This window comes from Oryx dammah, unplaced genomic scaffold (assembly GCF_014754425.2).
Source record: "Oryx dammah isolate SB20612 unplaced genomic scaffold, SCBI_Odam_1.1 HiC_scaffold_5, whole genome shotgun sequence".
In the NCBI taxonomy this organism is placed as follows: domain Eukaryota; kingdom Metazoa; phylum Chordata; class Mammalia; order Artiodactyla; family Bovidae; genus Oryx; species Oryx dammah.
Window position 1 is genome coordinate 78,302,619 of NW_024070189.1, and position 23,884 is coordinate 78,326,502.

Here is a 23,884-nt window from a genome sequence, read left to right on the forward strand (position 1 = left end):
GTTATAAAAGTAGCCTTCTAAAATCTCACTAAGCTGATGTTTTTACTAATCAGTTTTGGGCTGATTATAAGATGCTTACAACAATGTAACACACAAAAAATGCAGTGCTAAAACTATGGTACACATGCAATCCATATAACAAATTGATTGCAAGAATTCATTAATTCTGGGACTTCCCTGGTAGCTCAGTGATGAAGAATCCACCTGCCAGGGCAGAAGACACGGTTTGATCCCTTACCTGGTAAGATCCCACATGCCTCGGAGCAACTAAGCCTGTGCAACCACAACTACTGAGCCTGTGCTCTAGAGCTGGGAAGCCACGGCAGCTGAGCCCACATGCCCTAACTGAAGCCCCAGTGCCCTGGAGCCCGTGCTCTGCAACTAGAGAAGCCACTGCAATGAGAAGCCCAAGCACCACAGCTGGAGGGTAGCCCTGCTCGCCACAACTGGAGAGAAGCCCTGCAGCAGCGATCATCCAGCACAGTCAAAAATAAGTAAGAAATAAAATTACATATACATAAAGAGTTTATTAATTCAAAACAAGTCATGTTGGAAAACTGCCTGCATCACATATAAATCCCCTGATAAATGAGGATCCAGCAGAGGGAGACCAATGAACAATTAAAAATGAGAGGACAAAAATGGATGAAGACATAAGTAGATGCTTCATATGAAAATTATTTTAGAATCAAAGGGCAAGAGGAACTCCTGGGAAAATTGATGACATTTTTGAGTATTCTTTGAAATAATAGCTCTAGTTTAGGCTGAACTGTAGTGTAATTTTGTCAGGAAAGAAAAATTATGTCTACTTGCTTCAATCTTTACTCCAGTTCATTGCTGCAGTTACAGCATAAAAATTTCCTTATGATATAATTTTAATGAATTTATTTAAGATAATAACCCAACATTATGTTTTTCACTATTTCAATGAAAAGGTGGCTTAGCCTTTTCCTATTACCAATTTTTCTCTGATAATGAAAGCCTCATGATAAAGCCACCTGAACTATTCATCACCGGATGGACTCTGAATTATCCATCACCAGTAATTATGAATAGAATGTGCCTCAGTTGTTTCCTTCATTAAAAGCCCAAAGTATTTATTTGTTTCATCTCAAAATACTTATTTAGCACAGTAATTCTCAACTCTTGTCAGGCTTTAAAATGACTTGCTCCCAGGCTCCACTCCAAGAACAGCTAAATCAGAATCTGAGGGTTGGACCTTGAGAAAAACTGTTTTTTTGTTTGTTTGTTTTTAAGACTTCCTATGAGATTCTAGTCAGTACCACTGATAGTACATTAAAAGGTATTAACTGCCAATGATTCACTTTGCAGAATCAAAAAAATGAATATGGCTGTTTTCTTTCTACTAGAACTGTTTTAATGTATTTTAAAAGTTCTTAAGTCTTCCCTTCAGTTCACTTCAGTCACTCAGTCATGTCCAACTCTTTGCGACCCCATGAACCGCAGCACGCCAGGCCTCCCTGTCCATCACCAATTCCCAGAGTTCACTCAGACTCACGTCCATCGAGTCAGTGATGCCATCCAGCCATATCATCCTGGGTTGTCCCCTTCTCCTCCTGCCCCCAATCCCTCCCAGCATCAGAGTCTTTCCCAATGAGTCAGCTCATCTCAGTAGGTGGCCAAAGTACTGGAGTTTCAGCTTCAGCATCATTCCTTCCAAAGAAATCCCAGGGCTGATCTCCTTCAGAATGGACTGGTTGGATCTCCTTGCAGTCCAAGGGACTCTCAAGAGTCTTCTCCAACACCACAGTTCAAAAGCACCAATTCTTCGGCGCTCAGCCTTCTTCACAGTCCAACTCTCACATCCACACATGACCACAGGAAAAACCATAGCCTTGACTAGACGGACCTTAGTTGGCAAAGTAATGTCTCTGCTTTTGAATATGCTATCTAGGTTGGTCATAACTTTTCTTCCAAGGAGTAAGCGTCTTTTAATTTCATGGCTGCAGTCACCATCTGCAGTGATTTTGGAGCCCCAAAAAATAAAGTCTGACACTGTTTGCACTGTTTTGAAAAAGTAATGGTAACCTGTTAGGTCTTTATTGACAAGAAAGAGAGGATTCTTAACCATAATAACTCACTTCTGCATTTTGAACTATATATTTCTTTAATTTTTTTTTCTGGTGTTAATTACTCCAAACACTCTCTTCCAACAACACAAAAGAAGACTCTACACATGGACATCACCAGATGGTCAACTCTGAAATCAGATTGATTATATTCTTTGCAGCCAAAGATGGAGAAGCTCTACATAGTCAGCAAAAACAAGACCAGGAGCTGACTGTGGCTCGGATCATGAACTCCTTATTGCCAAATTCAGACTTAAATTGAAGAAAGTGGGGAAAACCACCAGACCATTCAAGTATGACCTAAATCAAATCCCTTATGATTATACAGTGAAAGTGAAAAATAGATTTAAAGGACTAGATCTGATAGACAGAGTGCCTGATGAACTATGGACGGAGGTTCGTGACATTTTATAGGAGACAGGGATCAGGACCATCCCCATAGAAAAGAAATGCAAAAAAGCAAAATGGCTGTCTGAGGAGGCCTTACAAATGGCTGTGAAAAGAAGAGAAGTGAAAAGCCAAGGAGAAAAGGAAAGATATAAGCATCTGAATGCAGAGTTCCAAAGACTAGCAAGAAGAGATAAGAAAGCCTTCCTCAGCAACCAATGCAAAGAAATAGAGGAAATGAACAGAATGAGAAAAACTAGAGATCACTTCAAGAAAGTTAGAGATACCAAGGGAACATTTCATGCAAAGATGGGCTCGATAAAGGACAGAAATGGTCTGGACCTAACAGAAGCAGAAGATATTAAGAAGAGGTGGCAAAAATAAACAGAAGAACTGTACAAAAAAGATCTTCTTGACCCAGATAATCACGATGGTGTGATCATTCACCTAGAGCCAGACATCCTGGAATGTGAAGTCAAGTGGGCCTAAGAAAGCATCACTATGAACAAAGCTAGTGGAGGTGATGGAATTCCAGTTGAGCTATTTCAAATCCTGAAAGATGATGCTGTGAAAGTGCTGCACTCAGTATGCCAGCAAATTTGGAAAACTCAGCAGTGGCCATAAGACTGGAAAAGGTCAGTTTTCATTCCAATCCCAAAGAAAGGCAATGCTAAAGAATGCTTTCCTGAAGGGAAAGGCTACCACACAATTGCACTCACCTCACACGCTAATAAAGTGATGCTCAAAATTCTCCAAGCCAGGCTTCAGCAATATGTGAACCATGAACTTCCAGATATTCGAGCTGGTTTTATAGAAGACAGAGGAACCAGAGATCAAATTGCCAACATCCTCTGGATCATGGAAAAAGCAAGAGAGTTCCAGAATAACATCTATTTCTGCTTTATTGACTATGCCAAAGCCTTTAACTGTGTGGATCACAATAAACTGTGGAAAATTCCGAAAGAGATGGGAATACCAGACCACCTGACCTGCCTCTTGAGAAACCTATATGCAGGTCAGGAAGCAACAGTTAGAACTGGACATGGAACAACAAATAGGAAAAGGAGTACGTCAAGGCTGTATATTGTCACCCTACTTATTTAACTTCTATGCAGAGTACATCATGAGAAACTCTGGGCTGGAAGAAGCACAGGCTGGAATCAAGATTGCTGGGAAAAATATCAATAACCTCAGATATACAGATGACACCACCCTTATGGCAGAAAGTGAAGAGGAACAAAAAGCCTCTTGATGAAAGTGAAAGAGGAGAGCAAAAAAGTTGGCTTAAAGCTCAACATTCAGAAAACGAAGATCATGGCATCTGGTCCCATGACTTCATGGGAAATAGATGGGGAAACAGTGGAAACAGTGTCAGACTTTATTTCTGGGGGCTCCAAAATCACTGGAGATGGTGATTGCAGCCATGAAATTAAAAGACACTTACTCCTTGGAAGGAAAATTATGACCAACCTAGATAGTATATTGAAAAGCAGAGACATTACTTAGCCAACAAAGGTCTGTCTAGTCAAGGCTGGTTTTTCCAGTGGTCATGTATGGATGTGAGAGTTAGACTGTGAAGAAAGCTGAGCACCGAAGAATTGATGCTTTTGAAGTGTGGTGTTGGAGAAGACTCTTGAGAATCCCTTGGACTGCAAGGAGATCCAACCAGTCCATTCCGAAGCAGATCAGTTCTGGGTGTTCATTGGAAGGACTGATGCTGAAGCTGAAACTCCAATACTTTGGCCACCTCATGTGAAGAGTTGACTCATTGGAAAAGACCCTGATGCTGGGAGGGATTGGGGGCAGGAAGAGAAGGGGACGACAGAGGATGAGATGGCTAGATGGCATCACCGACTCGATGGATGTGAGTCTGAGTGAACTCTGGGAGTTGGTGCTGGACAGGGAGGCCTGGCATGCTGCGATTCATGGGGTTGCAAAGAGTCAGACACGACTGAGCAACTGAACTGACTGAATTACTCTCTCTAAAGAAAACATCACAGTGCTACTTGTGTTCCTGAGAGTTTGAGGATCTGGGAGACGGCCTTTTCAGACTTGTCACACTTCACTTTCTCTATTCTTTTCTGCATCCTACTGTAGACACATAAGTGTACCCTGCAGGAGTACTGGGTCGGGAAGATCCGCTGGAGAAGGGATAGGCTACCAACTCTAGTATTCTTGGGCTTCCCTGTGGCTCAGCTGGTAAAGAATTTGCCGGCAATGCGGGAGACCTGGGTTCGATCCCTGGGTTGGGAAGATCCCCTGGAGAAGGAAAAGGCTACCCACTCTAGTATTCTTGCCTGGAGAATTCCATGGACTGTAGAGTCCCTGGAGTTGCAAAGAGTTGAATACAACTGAGCGACTTTCACTTTCACTTATTCCGTAAATCTACGGTGGTGCCTCATTGAGCTGAAATACTTCTGATGGAACTGCCTTGCCTGTTACCATCCTGTTTGTCTGTCTACCTGTCTTGCCACCTCCCATCCTCTCCAGCCTGTATATCACCTCTGAACTTCCACACCCTTCTGCTCCCCCATCAGCTGAATGGTCTTTAGAAAGAGCCACTATATTGTATTTCTCCCCGTGTGAATAGTACAGTTTTGTCATATTCGATACACACTTAGTAAGTTCTTAAGTTAGGAAATTATAGAAAAGGATCTAATGGCAGGGAGAATCTCAGTATTTCATTCAGCTGTAATAAAAGTTTATTCTGTACAGATTCATTTCAAGAATTGCATCTTCTTGATCATGGCACATTTCTACATTTGGAATAAGTTAAGCACAGCAGTATCTGAATTCAGGAGTCCATCTCACCTGAACGACTTGTAAATACATAAGTGGGTTTGCTGATTTTTATGTTTTAGTAGAAAGAAATATGACAAATAATTTTGTAAGTTCCCATTAAAAATAGAAGATTTCTTCTTTTATCTTAATTCAGATATTTCTCAGAATTAGTTTCAGCTTATATAATTTTTAATTGGGATGACATGATTTTTAACATTATTGATATAGATAGATATACAGTTGAGATTTCTGCATTTCTTTTGTGCACAAAAAATAATGCTTCACAAGATGTTTACAGTTAAGGAGTTTTGCTTGAATCATTGTTCATTACTAGAAAAGCCTGAGAAATCACCTTTCTATACTTTAGCTCAGGCTGACTCACAGCTCATCCCTGACCAACTTTAATTGTAAATGTTTGGGGGCAAAAACTACATTATTTTAGTTTTTTTTGTGCTTATGTGTGCAACAAAGCCCAGGGATCATGGGAAGTGTATGATGGGGTGGTCATGAGATGGATGTCCAAACCAGAGGCAGGGTGCTTCCTGGCAAAGCCGAACAAAAAGGTGGGTCCCAGATGAGAAGGTGAGATGAAAAGAAGGTAGATGAGATAAAGGTGTTCACAAGAGATTGGGGTGGCACTGAGGGATTTCTTGAGGCTTAACTGAAGCCGGAACACCAAAGACCATGTAATAACATTTAGTATTTATTCTTGCTAGTAGTGTTGAGTGCTGTTTACTTTCTTTAATCCTGAAGATCTTTGCTAGAAACATTAACTCGGTATCTAGGGCATCAGTTACTATAACCTAGATCTTATTTTACCTCTAATATTTTCTATTGATTCAGCAGATAAACTTCGGTGTTCTTTTGGATATGAAAGTGTTATCCTTTTTCCTGCTTTTTTTTTTTTTAAACCGGAAGTTTTGTGGTGTCTTCTCTTCTCATTTTACATCTTTCCCCCCATTAATAGATGTGCTTTTTGACTCCAGAGGAAAATTAAGAATGTGGACTGATTAAAGACATTATTTCGTCTGTAGTGGTTATGTGCTTGGCATAGTTAGTAAATAGTTTTTTTTTTGTTTTGTGTTTGATGTCATTAGGACCTAAACAGGCCTGGACAAAGGGTACTAATCAGCAGCATGCAACATCTCTGTGTTTGGACCCAGCCCTCTAACTGGGATGTTTGTATTGACCTCATTCAGGAAGGCTGGCTGCTTAGCAAAGTTGGCCAAGCCTGTCCCAAACTAGAAGAGTTTGTATACAATATGTGGGCTTTAAAGCAGAAAACCAGATGATGCCCTTCCTCAAAAGAAAGGATTTGTCAGTAATGATGACCTGTTGTTTCCCCCAAAGCAAGATACTGTGATCTCACCCACTGTTATCCTCTAGGAGGCAGGCATGTCTGATTCATCTAATGGCTGTATTGGAAGCAACCAGGCTTATGACAGATGGGCAAAGTGCAGTCTTGAAAATCTTGGATGTTCAGCATTTGTTTATGATGTTTTCACAAATGTATTAAGTTGGTACATGTGGTAATTTCTGTGAAAGTCATTAATTACTTTTTGCCTCTGCACCTCTTACTGGATTTTATCCATTGCCTCCCAGAACAATGAGTTCCTTGTATAAACAATTCTACCTTGTCATTGAAGAAGATTACACCACTGCTTGCATTAAAGGCTCAGGGGTCTTTGCAAAATTTCCAGGAATTTTTTTAAAACTATTTTTTTGTTTACTAAGATGTCTTTTTAAAAAATCCATAGGTAAGATAGCTTTCTTTTAAATTATTGGAGTTTCCATTGGACCCTCATTAATAGGATTAAAGTCCAAGTTTCTGTTATCTTCTCTGATTACTGAGCTTTCTTCTTCTCTTACTGAAGGACAGTTGTAAATATGGAATTATAGTGGGTTTTTTTTATTTGCCAGATTTTGTGGTATCATAAACATTAGAAACATTTCTTCATGGTTCTATATAAGGATTAGAAAATAGTTCCTCACTACAGAAAAGGCTCTTGGAGGTTTTTAAAAAATGTTTTTTAACCTTTTTAAAACTTCATATAGCTTTTGTATTTATTGATTTGATATTAATGCATTGCATGTTAATATAAAGACCATATATATACTTTAATTTGGGGATAAGATTTGACCTCACAGACTTCCTGAGTTCTATTCTAATGATGGACCAAACTTGAAAGTAAATATTATTTGCCCTGGCTTATATTACCTGAGTCTGAAAACAGGGAATGAGAATTGTTACCATTTTAAAAAGTATGCTCAATTTGATGGCCTGTTTCTTTGGTTTACTAATTAGCACTCTTATGTACAAAATCAAAGATTTTTATTTACTTTATTTTTGTTTTCTTAGATAGCAAAACTTTTTAAGGAAGTGCTTTATTTTGACCTTACTATATCTTTGATTATTTAAGAAAATAAGGCAAAAATTTCTCACTTATGAAAGAACTAAGTTTCTTTTCAGTTTTTTTTTGTGTCATTTCTGCTTATTTTTCAATGTTTTCTTGTTACCAAATATTGCTTGAAACTCATCTCTGATCTTAGCTCAATGAAGTGTCTACTTTTCTCTGAAAACTTTGGAATTTTGCTTTCCCAAATTCAGAACCTAAATGCAGAAAAGTAAAATAATAAATCACCAGGATATCTTTTATACTTAAAACAATTTTTGAGATTTCACAGATACTGAAAATATCACAGAGATTTATACTTTCATCTTATAAAAAGAGAAGTGCTAGAAACAGTTTTGCTTGAAATGTTACTATTGTAAAAGTTTATAGGAAGAGTTGTCTAATAAAATAGACTCTCAGCCTTCCCTATGATACAACTGTATAAATTGTTATTAATATAAATATTAGTATAAATATTTCAGAAATTGCTTTATGGGAAGTTCCTGGATATTTGTCAGTTCTCCCACTTTCATAATATTTTCAACAGCCTTTATTTGTGGAACAATTTTTAATTCACAGCAAAATTGAGAAGAAGATACAGAGATTTCCTGTAGACCTCCTGCCCCTATCCCTACTTGCACAGCCTCCCCCATTACCAACATTCCTCACCAGAGTGGTACATTTGTTAAAACTGATGACCCTGTATTTGCATAGTATTATCACCCAGAATTCATAGCTTACCTTAGGGTTTGTTCTCAGTGTTCTACAGTTGACGGATCTGTACAAGTGTATAATGGCCTGTATCTGCCTTTCCAGTATCATACAGAGTAGTTTCACTGCCCTTTAAATCCTCTGTGTTCTGCCTGTTCCTCCAGTCCTCCAGAACTTTTTGTCGCTCACTGTGAACCTTGTAAAGAGGATCAGTCTTTTTATTCCTCACAGTTACAAGCCAAGAAAAAAATCATTGAGAGCAAATAACAACATGAAACAACTTTGGGTTCCTTGAAAAGAAGACATGAGTCCATTCTTAAACAAATATTTCGTTCTATTGTCTTCATGCATTTGAGTTGCAGGCTACTACCTTGCTTTACAGATAAACATATAGTTAACCAGAGTTGATGTGCCATGGCTCTAAATGAACAGTTAATGTAACTGTGGACTCTGGAAAGTTCGTCTAGAACAGGTCTGGAATCACCACCAGTTTCCAGTTACTTATTGCCAGTGGATGCAGAACCCCATCAACATGGGAAATCCTTTAATGCACATTTAGACTAAGATGATATTGCCTAGGCTGTATCTGCTATGCTTCTGTTTATTACCGAGATCGATTATATTGCCTTGGCTGTTTTCAAAAGTATTTTTCTTGTGTATTGCTTTAGTAGTTAGCATCAGTAGAATTAGAGCTGGAAGGAATGAACAATTATACACTGTTATGGATGAATATTCTAAACAACAACGTGTTGAACAGAAGAAACCAGGTACAAGAGTATATACTATGTGATTCCATTTATGTAAAGTTAGCAAGGCCAACCAGTCTGTTGTGTTAGAACTCAGGATAGTTGTCAGGGGATAGAGGAGGGGCAGTGACTGAGATGAGACAAGAGGGAGATGGACTCAGTCTATGAAAATTCATTAAGCTGTAATTATGAGTTGTGTATTTTTTTAACCAAAAGCTTGAAATCATTATAGCAGTTATAAGATAATTGAGGGGAAGAAACAGCTGCTGAGTTAAAGCAGGATTAGGAGGAGGGCCCAAGATGGGGATGGGATGAGGCTGAGCCAGTGTGAAAACCACTGGTGTAACCCAAGCACCATGTTTTGGAGCAAAGAAGAGAAGGGTTCCCCTAGAGACAAATTACACAGCTACTTGATGACAGCATTTATTAACATATTTAATAATTCATGCATATTGAGCATGTACTGTGTCCTAGCTATGGGGCAGGGTGCCTGTATATAGCTGAAAACTAGAGTGACCGTGCCAGATCCTTTCCTTTTGGAGTTTCTTTATTTTTTTATTTTTTCAAAACAACTCATGATGGTCTTTATTTATTTATTTTACATTTTTATTGGAGTATAGTTGCTTTACAACATTGTTTTAGTTGCTGCTGTACAGAAAAGTGAATCAGCTGTATGTATACATATATCTCCCCTCTGTTTTGGATTTCCTTCCCATTTAGGTCACCACAGAGCATTGAGTAGAGTTCCCTGTTCTGCATAGTATGTTCTCATTAGTTATCTATTTCATACATATTTTATACATAATGGGCTTCCCTTGTGGCTCAGCTGGTAAAGAATCTGCCTGCAATGCGGAAGACCTGGGTTTGATCCCTGGGTTGGGAAGATCCCCTGGAGAAGGGAGAGGCTACCCACTCCAGTATTCTGGCCTGGAGAATTTCAAGGACTGTATAGTTCATGGGGTTGCAAAGAGTCAGACACGACTGAGAGACTTTCACTCACTCACTTTTATACATAATAATGTATATATGTCAACCCCAATCTCCCAATCCATCCCATCCACACTTCTTTCCCCCTTGGTATTCATAGGTTTGTTTTCTATGTTTTCTATGCCTATTTCTGCTTTGTAAATAAGATCGTCTATACCTTTTTTTTTCAGATTCCACATGTAGACATTAATATACAATATTTGTTTTTCTCTTTCTGACTTAGAAGTCAGGTTTTCTAGCTGACTCATTTACATGACCCACCCTACCTAGTATGTACTTCCTTGGTTCACATTCAAAAGCTGGGCATTTCATTTTGTTAAGGCACAGGCTAGAATTTCCTTTTTTTTCCCCTACTTGTTGCATGTTTTGTTGTGTTCAAGGAAGAATGTTCTGAGAATTGTGTTTAGTTTAATATTCTTTGCAAGAGACCCTGGTCTTCCAGAGAAGCTGTGATAGGGAGCAGAGAGAATTCTTGCTGCATCCTCCTCTTGGCCCATAGACTTGAGTCCTCATCATGTCTGTGTGGGTAAACTCATTCACAGCACTTGGCTCCCAGGCTTGTCATTTGATCAGGCTCTCATCTGCATGTCAATGAGGCTTAAAGCCCATGGAAAGAATTAACTGGTCTTGGATGTTTATGCAGCTTTTCAGCAAAGGCAATTGAAAGCAAAGTTGCCCTGACTGAGTTGATTGTCTTGGAGCAAATATATAGTGAAGTAATCATGTTAATATTATGTGACTAGGGTTATATGATATTTTCAATGATCAGCCTAGTAGGAGTTTAAACATGAGCAAAAACACAAACTAATCAAAAACAGTAAATGAAATATCCCTTTTAAAGCAGATCAACTGGTCTTTTATTTATTTTTATACTCTTTTTTCAGAGTAAAGCATAGGACAAACTCAAGTTTCTTTGGAGTTTATGAACCATGTTTTCTATTTTCTATTGCATTTTAAAACCAACAATATTAATTTCCAGTTGTATTTCTTTTCTGTTAAGGCTAATTAAAGAAAACATGTTTGTTTTTCTAGGCACACTCCCAAATTTGCAAGTGCCAGGATACAAATTCTGGTTTTATGTTCCAAAGAAATGTTTAGGCTTTGAGATCATACTATTCTTTAGTAGAATAAAAGTTAGTGTGTGAGGGGGGTACATGCATTCTTTGTTCAAGAGTTTAACCTCATACCATAGACATTTCTAGAGTAGCAAGCAAATTCCATGCAAAGACTTTTCTGTTCCTTCTCCATAGGTTATATAAACACACAACAAATTCAACTCAGATTTAAAATCGTGTTTCAGAGGCCATAAATTTATTAGGTAAGACCCCTCAAAATTTGTACATTCTCTTTTGTTTGTGTTAATGTTTCTCATCTGTAGGATGGCCTCCCCTAAAAAAAAAAATCTCAAGAAAGCTTGATTTTCAAGTTCTTTCAAACTGAGAGATAGCCATGTAAGATCCTTCATGATTTTCCTTCTGAGTAAAGCTGAAGCAACTTTGTGCCAATGCATAATGGTATAGAGCAGTGGTCCTCAACCTTTTTGGCACCAGGGACCAGTTTTGTGGAAGACAGTTTTCCCATGGACCGAGGGCCAGGGATGGCGTGAGGGAAGGTAGTTCAAATTCATTACATTTATTATGCACTTTATTTCTATTATAATTACATCAGCTTCACCTCGGATCATCAAGCATTAGATCCTGGACATTGGAGACCCCCTGGTATAGAGTGAAGCCCAGTTCTATAAAGTGATTAGGTTATAAATTTGGTGCGTGAGGCAGAAAATATGTCTAGTCACAATAACCCCTGAATGCCTGTTAAATTGCCCTTAAAATCCACCTTCCCATAAGCCCAGTGCTGTCAGTTTTTCCTCCAACATTGGAAACAGTGCTTGGTCTTTGCACGTCAGATGATGTAGGGCCACATTACGGGGAAAGTAACACTAGATGCTGCCTGACATGGTAGGATTCCTGCAGCATGAAATGGAACCAAATAAATGGTTGGAACAGCTAATTTCCTATCGTGAGTCTCATGTTCATTTTCAGGCCCAGACTCGTTGAGGAGAATGGTGAGTAGAATTTCTCATGGTATGTCAATTGCCTTCCTTTCTTCCTCTCTCTCACTGTAGAGCTGAGTTTAAGTTAATGCCTATATACAATGATAACACTATATCTGTGAGGCCCCTTTAGGGCTTTTTCTGTGCATAACATACCAACAGACATGTCAGGGAAAATATGTTATCAATTCCAAGGTTAAACACTTGAAAACAATACAGTAATGAGAGGTTGAAGTGGTCTGAACCCCAACTCTCCTACTGGATAGCATATGATTATGGTTTAGAATAACTGGTTCTAAAGGTGGGTGGCATTTATGCATGTATAAATATATGTAGATTGTGTTTAATACTGTGCCAAAATGTATTTTGGCAACAATAGATGTTTCAAGAGTTGGCTTCCTTTTTAAAAGGTCATTACACAGTTTATATGCCTAAAGTTCTTTCTGACTGGATTGAAATAATTGGGCACATTTTACTTACAATTTTACACACACACACACGCACGCTTCCTGACGTGTTGATAAGGGCTTTTATGGTTTGACTGCTTCTGGAAGTTTGAGCACCATTTTTTTCTCATGCTGTTCGACTGTTCAAATGGCACTCCATCCCTAGCAGCTGGTATGATACCGGGATTAGCTCTACAGTTCCCTTTCAAATCAACCTCCTTGATTTCTTGCTTTCCTTTCTCTCACACACATGCACCCTTACCACCAATCATGCATCACCAAGGCTGGTTGGCCCCACCCTCTGAGCAGGCTAGAGTCTGGCACTGGTGTGGTCCTAGCCAAGCCACTGCAGCATCAGGCCTGACTCTGGGTTCCCTCCTGAGTGCTGTTTCTACTCTTCCATTCTTGCAGTTTAGTCTCTAATCAGCTGTTTGTCTGATCTCATTAAATATAAATCAGCTCATGATATTCTCTCTGGTTGGAACCATTCACTGGCTTCCCTCCACCATCAGAGTAAACTTCAAACTCCTTTCCACGGCCATAAAGCCATGAAACCCCCACCCCTCCACCTGCTTCTCAAATTTGGTCTCCTCAAACTTGCTTGCACCTATTCTCCTCCACATGAGCCTTCCCGCTCTTTCCTTCTGTTGCATTCCCTCTCACTGGAGATCTTTTGCACTTGCAGTTCCCTCTACCTGGGATCCCCTTCCCCTACATTTTGTGTGCCTTGATGTCTTTTGTTAAGAAAAAGCCCTTTCTTGATCCACCATAATTTAAAAAGTCCAACCTTCTCCCCCTAGTCATCCTCAGCCTGCCTTTTTTCTTTGTTTCTGTTACCCAAACCTGAAAACACTTCATATACTTGTTTGTTTATTGTCTGATTAATCCACTGGAATTGTGCTGTCCAGTATGGTAGCCAATAGTCACAAGTGGTTATTTATTTTAAACATAACAGATTAAGATGAAATAAAGTCTAAAACTGAGTTCTTCAGTTGCCATGGCCATCTTACAGGTGCTCAGTGGGTACTAGCTGCTGATGGCTACCTCATCAGACATGCACATTTAGAGCATTCCCTTTATCTATATGTATACACAATGACTGTGTGGATCACAATAAACTGTGGACAATTCTGAGAGAGGTGGGAATACCAGACCACCTGACCTGCCTCTTGAGAAATCTGTATGCAGGTCAGGAAGCAACAGTTAGAACTGGACATGGAACAACAGACTGGTTCCAAATAGGAAAAGGAGTACATCAAGGCTGCATATTGTCACCCTGCTTATTTAACTTCTATGTAGAGTACATCATGAGAAACGCTGGACTGGAAGAAACACAAGCTGGAATCAAGATTGCCGGGAGAAATATGAATAACCTCAGATATGCAGATGACACCACCCTTACGGCAGAAAGTGAAGAGGAACTAAAAGGCCTCTTGATGAAAGTGAAAGAGGAGAGTGAAAAAGTTGGCTTAAAGCTCAACATTCAGAAAACAAAGATCATGGCATCCGGTCCCATCACTTCATGGGAAACAGATGGGGAAACAGTGGAAACAGTGTCAGACTTTTTTTGGGGGGGGGCTCCAAAATCACTGCAGATGGTGACTGCAGCCATGAAATTAAAAGACGCTTACTCCTTGGAAGAAAAGTTATGACCAACCTAGATAGCATATTCAAAAGCAGAGACATTACTTTGCCAACTAAGGTCTGTCTAGTCAAGGCTATGGTTTTTCCTGTGGTTGCGTATGGATGTGAGTTGGACTGTGAAGAAGGCTGAGCGCCGAAGAATTGATGCTTTTGAATTGTGGTGTTGGAGAAGATTCTTGAGAGTCCCTTGGACTGCAAGGAGATCCAACCAGTCCATTCTAAAGGATATCAGCCCTGGGTGTTCTTTGGAAGGAATGATGCTAAAGCTGAAACTCCAGTACTTTGGCCACCTCATGAGAAGAGTTGACTCATTGGAAAAGACTCTGATGCTGGGGGGGATTGGGGGCAGGAGGAGAAGGGGACGACAGAGGCTGAGATGGCTGGATGGCATCACTGACTCGATGGACGTGAGTCTGAGTGAACTCCTGGAGTTGGTGATGGACAGGGAGGCCTGGCGTGCTGCAATTCATGGGGTCGCAAAGAGTTGGACATGACTGAGCGACTGAACTGAACTGAACTGAACTGATACACAATGAAATACTACTCAGCCATAAAAAAGGAATAAAATAATGCCATTTGCAGCAACCCAGAGATTATCATACTAAGTGAAGTAAGTCAGACAGAGGAAAACAAATATCATATGATATCACCTATATGTGATATCTAAGAAAATGATACAAAATAACTTATTTATGAAAGAGACTCAGACATAGAAAACAAGCTTTTGGTTCCCAAAGGAAGTGGACAGGGGAGGGATAAATTAGGAGTTTGAGATTAACAGATATATAGTACTATATATAAAATAGATAAACAAAAGGACCTACTGTATAACACCGGGAACTATATTTTAACAAATGAATTTTCTTAGGGCAGTGAGCCTGTCTTGCTTATTCTCTGCTGAATGCTCAGTGGCTGTGTCTGACACATGATGCTCGATAAGTGTGTGGCAGGAAGGAAGAAGAGAAGGGAGAGGGAAGGAGGAAGGGAGGTAGGGAGGGAGAGAGGGAGGAAAGGAGAAGGAGGGAAGAGCCTTGTATCTTTCAGGAAAAGATATCTGTATCACTTTAGTGTTTGTCTCCAGTCCTTCTGTACCCCAAAACAGGCTTAAATTTCAGGCTAACAAAATTTCTTTTTTATATATAAGGGAAGCCTTATATGCAATGGAATCCCTTCGAATTCCCCTGTGTTTGCCACCTTTTGTCTTTTCTTAGAGTCTCACTTTGGGGACTTGAGCCTACAAAGAGAGACATTATCAGACTTCCAGGAGAAAAGCACATTTTTCCTGGTCTCTGTCTAATACAATAAATCATTTTCCTTTCCTTATCTCTAGGATGTATGCACAATGTTTTTTTTTTCCTCTAAGGCTACAGTTCTCAAAAGTTAGAAATATGGAATGCATGTACCTGCAGGTTATTTGTGTAACTTTTCTGAACTTACCTTGTGGAAACCATACTTCTGAGAGGTGTCTTGGCAATGTAAGAACTCTACATCACACCGATTGGTGAGATGTTTAGCATAAGGATTGTAGCTGAGTGTTGATTAAAAGCAGCACTTTCCTCCTGGCTTGCTTCAGAGCTAAGACCCTTATAAATTGTTGCTATGAACTTTTGAACTCAGAGAAACTTCTGGATATATGTAATAAGACGTAAGGTGATCCAGAGCTAAGAATTTGTGTCTTCCTTGTAACAAATTACATCTATTAAAAATAAGTCTGATTCTTTGCTTTTTAAGATTTTCTTCTAACTTAATGCTTTAAAAATTATCTGAAACCTTTAAATACACTTTCTAAAGTGTTTTTTTAGTTTTTAATATACAGTTGTCTAGATAGGAAGTGATTCCATATAGTTGATATAAAAATAAGAATGGTTTCAAAAACAGTACTTTGTCCTTTTTGTTTTAAGACAGAGAAATCTATCATTTAAACCCAGAATAATTTACTAAACTATGCTCTGCAGCCTAGATTCTAGTTAGATTTGAATTATCAAAATAATGTCACAGCATTTAAATTTCTGAGTAGTTTCACATTGAATATTCTTTTGCCCTGAGTGACAACATGAGATATTTAAATCTTGAACAGAACAAATAACACTTTACAGATTCTCTATGCCTTTCTTCACAAAGCTTACTGAATCAGTGAATACTTTTATTTAATAAGATCTTATGAGAGGATTATAATAGCTATTAGAGGAAAGTCATATTAATTTTATTTTTTTTGGAAAAAGGTAGAGCAGAATATGTCTTTAAAACCCAAGTGCTCATCAGCCCTCGAATCTGTAGTTTTAGAGATAAAGAGCTGGGTCTCTAGCATGTGTTGCTGTTATTTATTTGTAGCCACACATAATGGTGCCTTCGGCTTCTTAAGTGGAGGATCTGTGCTCCAGGGATTCTTGGGTAAGGAACATGCTGCATCTTGGAGAACCTGCTGGATTTTAAGCACCTCTTTATGCAGTCAGAGTTGATTTTTTTGTACTTGTGGCCAGGCTCTTTCATGCAGAAGTGGGAAAACATTGTTCCAGGGAGCACCTGTAAACACTTTCCCACCATGCTTTTTGAATTTTAACGTTTGATGTCGAATTGCTTTTGGCTGCTTGAGACCTAAATATTTAGTAACATAGCCAACCTTCCCCTTCAAAAGAGTATCCCACAACAAGCAAATGCCTGGAAGTGCTTCAGCTGTCCATAGCAGCCCCAGTTGAACAGAATTCCTGGAGCCTCTTGGAACTCTGGACCTTCTGTCTTCTCGTCAGGCTAGTTGTTCAGCCAGTCCCAGAAATTAACATTGCAAGTGTCTTTCTCATGAAGATTGGTAATGAATAGGGTTATATTAGAGTCTGAGCTGAAAATTACTGGTTCCCACCAACTCCAGCATTCTGGCCTCCAGACTGGAACACAATCTCCTGAGGGCCTTAGGAATATTATTCACTGTAGGTTGTAATCCTTTCTCCAACAATGACCTGCTTTGTAAACTAATAATTGGCACTTACCCCCATGTCTCAGTTTTCCTGTCTCTGAAATGGGGATGGTTATAACTACTTTGCAGGGTGGTTGTAAGTTTTACAAGTTAGGCATGTAAACTGCCTGGCATGTGGAAGCTGCTCAAAAACAGTACTGTCTCTTTAGCTTCATGAAATTTGTTAGCCGGAACTCTACTTGAAGAAGAGAAATGGCTTTTTGGATCCCTTTCACTTAGCACTTAAGTTTTATTTTGTAATGTCTCCAAATATTCTCATGAAAAAAAAAGTATGATTATGTGTATCAGAGGCCCTTATTATCTGAGAATAATCAGGAGAGGAATAAAAGCCCGCTTAAAAAGTGAAGTCACTTAAAACTTGAACATGTTTTCACAGTAAATAGTAAAACACACAAACAAAATTCACGTCATTCGAATCTCTCTTGAAAAATTAAATAGGAATTATGGAAATAAGTCCATCTATGCCTCAGTCTGTATTTAATGAGACCTAGGTTAGATCGTTAGAATGAATTGCCTGTTAATTCTTTCAACAAAATTATACATTTATATTACATGACATCCTTTATTTTGTGTTTGTCCTTGTAGTACATAATGATGGTCATTTTTGCAAACAAACAAATAAAAAGGTCCTTGTGCTTCATCAAGTTATCCAAAGCCTTATAAGCCTTATCTTTACCTTTTACGCATCAAATCATTCTCTTGTGAAACATCTGTTACACCATCATCCTTGTTGATGTGTTTCTGGAATTATTAACCCCTCCAATGTTTTCCAGTGACCTGATGTGTATTTTAAGCAGTTACTCAACACAATTTCAGACTTCATGGATCCTGATCTTTTGCAAGCTTTGCAATTTTGCTTCCAGTCCACTTGCATTGTATTTGTGTTGCATTGAAGGAGGATTGGAAACATCCCACAGCCCGTGTGTGACTGGTTTCCACAGATGTTGATTAATGGATACAGAGAGATGCTGCTTGTAAGCAGAATGGGATGTTGAGGGCAGAGTGGCTAAAGCAGCCCATTCATGAATATTTCCATACTATGATGACTTTTCTATCCCTCTGTAACCTGGAAACTGTGGGAAGTTGGATAAGCAGGCCTTCCTGAGCGGAGTTACTGTCATCCCTTGATGAAGAGCTCTCTCACTGACTGACCTTAAGGGCCTCCGCATGATCTTGTTCAGCATGTTTGCTCATGCTGTCCCCTGGGTTTTCCAGATCAGCTTTTCCATCAGTATCATTTGATCTTCTACTACCACATAATCAGTTTCAAATGACAGACCAGACATAGAAGAAGAGAGAAAGATCTTTCCTGTTTCCTCAGCCCTATGTCAGCACAGTCAACTTCTAACCTTCTATAAGACTGGCTGGTAATGATTTTGAAAGGGTGACCCTTGTAATTTTCTAGCACTGGAGGATGGATACAGTTTGGAAACAATGGAAAATGGAGGGTAACGTGTGAATGTTTTCAATTCCAGCTGCAGAATCCTGATTTTTTAATCATCACTGACCTTGATACATTGAGTGGGTTTTTTTTGTTGTTGTTGTTATCACTGGATTGTAGTAGATCTGTAGTGAAAATAATAATAAAAGCAATAACAACTAACAACTGTTAGTTGAGCACTAATAACAACTGTTGAGCACTGTTCCAAGGACTTTGCCTCTATGATCTCATTAACTCTTTACAAAACCCTCAGAGTTACCATATGATCCAGCAATCTCACTCCTGAGAATATATCTGGATAAAACTCTGATGTGAAAGATACATGCACCCCAGTGTTCAGAGCAGCATTGTTTACAATAGGCAGGACATGTAAGTAACCTAACTGTCCATGAATAGATGAGTGGATAAAGAAGATGTGGTATATATATATATATATATATATATATATATATGACTATTACTCAGCCACAAAAAGAATGAAATAATGCCATTTGCAGCAACATGGATAGACCTAGAGATTGTCATACTAAGATAAGTAAGTCAGGCTGAGAAAGACAGATATCATATGAATTCATTTATATGTGGAATATTTTTTAAATGATACAAATGAACTCATTTATAAACCAGAAATAGACTCACAGATTTCAAAAACAAACTTAACAGATACCAAAGGGGAAAGGATAAATGAGGAATTTAGGATTAACATATACACACTACTATATACAGGTTCCCTGGTGGCTCAGACGGTAAAGCATCTGCCTACAATGCGGGAGACCCAGGTTTGATCCCTGGGTCGGGAAGATCCTCTGAAGAAGGAAACGGCAACCCACTCCAGTACTCTCGCCTGGACAATCCCATGGACAGAGGAGCGTGGTAGGCTACAGTCCATGGGGTTACAAAGAGTTGGACTACTATATACAAAACAGATAAACAACAAGGACTTACTATATAGCATAGGGAACTATATTCAATACCTTGTAATGACCTATAATGGAAAAGAATCTGAAAAAAGTATATATATTCAGATACTTATATATATATAACTGAATCACTTTGCTATATGTGGGCTAGGTGTGTGTTAGTCATTCAGTCGTGTCTGATTCTTTGCAACCCTATGGACTAGGCCCCTCTGTCCATGGGATTCTCAAGGCCAGAATACTGGAGTGGGTTGCCATTTCCTTCTCCAGGGGATCTTCCCAACCCAGGGATTGAACCTGGGTGTCCTGCATTGCAGGCAGATTCTTTACCATCTGAGCCACCAGGGAGGCCCTGTATACCTGAAACTAACACAACATTGTAAGTCAACAATACCTCAATTAAAAAAAATTTTTTAAACCCTCAGAGGTCAAATTCCTATTTTACAGATGAAGATTCAAGTCTATATCACTTACATGCCTGTGATCGTTGGATGATGGAGTAGAGATCTGTCAAGAGTGGGAGGTGAATATAAATGTCATTGCCCTCTGAGGTACAAGGACTACCACTATAAATCACCACAGGGGACATGTTGGAAATTCAGAAATCAGGGTATTTTTTGACCCCAGGAATGGAGCCAATGGTGGAGAGCCAGGTTTGTCCTCTGTGAAGCTCAAAGATGTGCAGGGAACTGCAGTGTTGACTGACGAGAACTGAAGTGAGTTAGAGCAGGGAAATTTTAAGGCTGATCAGTAGAAATGGAATGTGTGAAGTCAGAGAACTCGTAGGAACGTGTACTGGTTACCGAGTGCAGAATCAGCTTAAATGGGAGAGGAGGAAACTGGAGAATGTCGACATATGACTAGGTAATAAGGGAGCGAGCCAAGGACTCAGCTGGAGCTTGACAACACGGAAGCAGCAGTCCAGCTGAGGCTGAACTGAGCAAGAACCATGCTCAGAAGCCTTGGGAGTGCTCCACCCCACCCCACCGCCACCACAATGATATGATGATAACAAACGCATGCACATGAGTTGAATAATGTAGCAACTTGTGCTCCAACTATCTTCACCTTGGAGGATGGAGTTTGGAAAGTTTGATAAGGGTTTGAGTCACAGATGAACTATATGGTTGAAAGGAAAAGAAGCTATGTTTGAAACATTGAATTTCTAGGTACCATGACTTCTCTTGTTTGTCTCCCTAACTTTGTTGCACTTACTGCCAACAGTTCAAGAAGTCACATATCCATGCTGTGTAGCCTGTTCTAGCAGTTGTCATTGCTTCCCAGAAGGGACTTGGTGTGCAAGTGACAGAGTTCCTTCCCTGGGAGACTCTGGAAGGAGGCTGAGACTGACCAGGGCCCCGATGGTTGAAATTCACTCCCTTTACCTCACCTGAAAGTACAAAGGGGAAAAGGAAGAAAGAAAACATAATCCCTATTTGCCATAGCACCTAGGATGGTGCAAGAAACTGGTGACGGCGTGTAGTGCGTCTCTTAATTGATTTTAAATGATTTGAAGCTGAAAAATGTCCTAAAGCAACCCACCACATTTAATTCACCTTAAAAAATAAGCATCTGTGTTCAACTTCTTCTTGTTCAGATATTTTGATTTTAAATGATTTGAAGCTGAAAAATGTCCTAAAGCAACCCACCACATTTAATTCATCTTAAAAAATAAGCGTCTGTGTTCAACTTCTTGTTCAGATATTTGACACAGTTGTGAGACTTTTTTTTTTTTAATTGATGTATAGTTGATTCACAATGTTGTGTTAGTTTTTGGTGTATAGCAACAGTGGACCAAGACCTTTGACCTAATTTTTTATTAGACCCTTAAAGGAAAAGGAGGAAGAATATCAGACAAGTCCAGGTGTTACTGGATTTAGTGTAGAAGCTGACCTTAGAAGAAGTAGAAAGTTGTGGTGGGTTAAGAAGTAAAAAGAGACACGAATGCAGATGTTCCTCTTGAGATGTTCAGATGAAAGGAGAGAAGAGATGGGATGGAATCCAAAGCTGGGATGGGTTTTTTTTGATTATTATTTATTTGGCTGCACTGGGTCTTAGTTGCAACACGGGAGATCTTCCATCTTAATTGCAGTTGTGAACTCTTAGTTGCAGTATGCGGGATCTAGTTCCCTGACCAGGGATTGAACCTGGGTCCCTTGCATCGGGACCACAGCATCTTAGCCACTGGACCACCAGGAAAGTCCCTGGGGTGGGTTATATTTGTGGGGTTGGTGAGACTTGAGGATGTGTGTGGTCAGGTGCAAAAAGACCAGAGTGATGGGTTTAACCCTTAAACAATAGAGTAGAGATGTAGACCAAGGGACTTAGGGCTGGAGTCAAGCCGGGAGAAGGTGGGGGGAGTTTTCCACAACTGCCTGCCAAGGAACTGAGCTTAAGCTGCAGAGACAGTGCATTTGGAATTCTAGCCTTTGGCAAAGAGCCATGTAGCACCTTCCACTTACAAGCAGAAAGCACCTCTATGACTGTCTTACGATTTTAGGAAATAAGCACTTGCAAAAACTGGCAGTTATACAAGACTTTGTAGCCTTCAGACTGGGTTCATGATTTCATTTGACCTATGCTAACCTTATTACACACACCATACACACACCTCATTTGCGTACAAACATATGGGTATGCTTGTTTATACACACACTTATATACATACACATAGAACTATATATATTTCATTGTCTCTAAAAGAAAGTGAAAGTCGCTCAGTCATGTCCGACTCTTTGCAACCCCACGGACTGTATAGTCCATGGAATTCTCTAGGCAAGAATACTGGAGTGGGTTGCCATTCCCTTCTCCAGGGGATCTTCCCAACCCAGGGATTGAACCCAAGTCTCCTGCATTGCAGACAAATTCTCTGCCAGCTGAGCCACCAGGGAAGCCCAATATATAAGTGTTAGTGAAAGTCATTCACTGTGTCCAGCTCTTTGCGACCCCATGGACTGTAGCCTGCCAGGCTCCTCTATCCATGGGATTCTCCAGGCTACCCACCCCAGTATTCTGGCCTGGAGAATTCCATGGACTATATAGTCCGTGGGGTTGCAAAGAGTCGGACACGACTGAGTGACTTTCATTGTCTCTGGGAAACCTTTATTAGGAATCTGAGGCTAAGAACAGATGTGACCTGACAAACCTTTCACAATCTGTTCATGATTTAACCCAGGTCTTACAGCTTCGGATTCCTAGAGACAGACTGCCGTTCTCAGAGGCTGGCCTAGGGAGTGTCATGGGTAGGTCCCTAGGGACATGTTGGGATTCCCGCAGACAGACTTGGCCATTCTCACAGGCTGCCCTAGAGAGTGAAGTCCTGTGTAGGTACTGCCCACTCCACTTTACTTCCTGCTTCTGCAGGCCTTTCAGCCTCAGACATGGGGGCCACTCTTCTCGGCAATGGCAGCTCCTAGCCTCCTATGTTCTGATGGAGAGGCTCCCCCAGCTTCTGCCCACAAAGCTTCCCCATCCTGGGCCCTTTCTTTCTACATGCAGCAAGGAAAGACCCCCACCATGGTCCTCATTCCAGCAGACTGTTTCTTCATGGCCTGGTTCTCCAATTCTCTCAGCTTTCTCTGCTACCACTTTTCTTTCAGCTTTGAATCCAATATGTGTCCCCATTCCCGCTCAAGGCCCTGCCCACCCCCTGCTCTGTGGAGCCCCGTAACCCTGGTGGGACTCATGATTCAGTCAGGGATGACTGAAACCAAGCAGCAAGTTCCTCAGCTCTACTGAAGCTAGCAATTCCTTTTCAGTTACTGAGAGGATTTGAGGAGAGAACATATGCAGAGGGTCCAGCTCAGTGCCAGGCTTAATCAATCTGAGCTCCGTTTCCCCACCAGAGTGGCCTGGAGCTCTTACCCGAATTTCCCAGCACTTAGCACACTAATATAATTAGCAACATTAGTATATCTAAAAGGCAATTACCATTTAATTGCTCTGGCCCCAGCCAGCCTGAAGTTGCTCTCCAGTCACTTCCAATTTGGAGCTAGGGTGTTTTCAGTCTTACCCAGGCCAATCACAAAATCACTGCCTTGGAGAGAATTAAAACAACCTACAGGCAGCCATTGATTACGAGATAAAGGATTTGGTAATTTCCTCCATTTCGTTATATATAAAAATGCAAATATCAATTTGTTCCTGGCCACAGACAGCTTCAAGCAGCATCTCTTTGTGACTTAGTGGATTAGCCTGCTTGGCGAGAGCAGCGCCACCCTCCAGAAGGTGTGCCCTTCTCCCATACGTGCTATACTGATCATCACAATAAATCAGTGCCCTCTTGTAGATGCAGACTTAGAATCAAGTTTCAGGCAT

At 40.1% G+C, this 23,884-nt stretch overlaps 1 protein-coding gene across 2 annotated transcripts in view; it reads left to right on the forward strand.

The window, feature by feature from the left end:
* The window catches only part of LOC120864684 (synuclein alpha interacting protein), a 164,133-nt gene that overhangs the window by 39,935 nt on the left and 100,314 nt on the right, over positions 1-23,884 (forward strand). The gene's annotated exons all lie outside the window — the stretch shown is intronic.